The sequence below is a fragment of the Ursus maritimus genome, unplaced genomic scaffold (genome assembly GCF_017311325.1).
Source record: "Ursus maritimus isolate PB19 unplaced genomic scaffold, ASM1731132v1 scaffold_4, whole genome shotgun sequence".
Lineage (NCBI taxonomy): Eukaryota > Metazoa > Chordata > Mammalia > Carnivora > Ursidae > Ursus > Ursus maritimus.
This window is the reverse complement of record NW_024426552.1, coordinates 7,836,990-7,837,493: the sequence shown is the minus strand read 5'-3', so window position 1 is coordinate 7,837,493 and position 504 is coordinate 7,836,990. Positions and strand designations below refer to the sequence as shown.

At 39.3% G+C, this 504-nt stretch overlaps 1 protein-coding gene across 2 annotated transcripts in view; it reads left to right on the top strand.

Moving 5' to 3' along the window:
- The window catches only part of DYRK1A (dual specificity tyrosine phosphorylation regulated kinase 1A), a 94,162-nt gene that overhangs the window by 59,267 nt on the left and 34,391 nt on the right, over positions 1-504 (top strand). The gene's annotated exons all lie outside the window — the stretch shown is intronic.

Sequence of the window (504 nt, the reverse complement as noted above, 5' to 3'; positions counted from 1 at the left end):
GGGGTTGTTAATGGAATATGATTGAAATTAGTTTTTAAAAGAGTTTCATGAGCTTTTAAGGTGTTTTCTGGAACTTATTTGTGGTCAGCTCCTAATGTAATTTTAAGTAGAGATTTTGGTATAATGGATTTGTTTGTTTATTCAACAAATATTTATTAAACATCTTTGTGCCCACCACTGTTTCAGGCAAAGGGAATATAGCACTGCACAAAGGGGAATCCCTGACCTCAGGAGTTTTTCCTGTAGTGGAAGGAGAAAGAGAAAAAAAACCCAGTAAATGAGTAAATACAGTGTATCAGGTGGTGATAGGTGCTAAGGGGGAAAGGGAAGGTGGAGGGTAAGGTGGGGCATGTTACCGTGGAGAGCATGTTTTCCTCAGTTGTGTTAAAGAAACAAGTGCAGGGGCTCCTGGGTGTCTCAGTTGGTTAAGTGTCTGACTCTTGATCTCAGCTCAAGTCTTGATCTCAGGAATGGGGAGCCCACTTTAAAAAAAAAAAAAAAAAA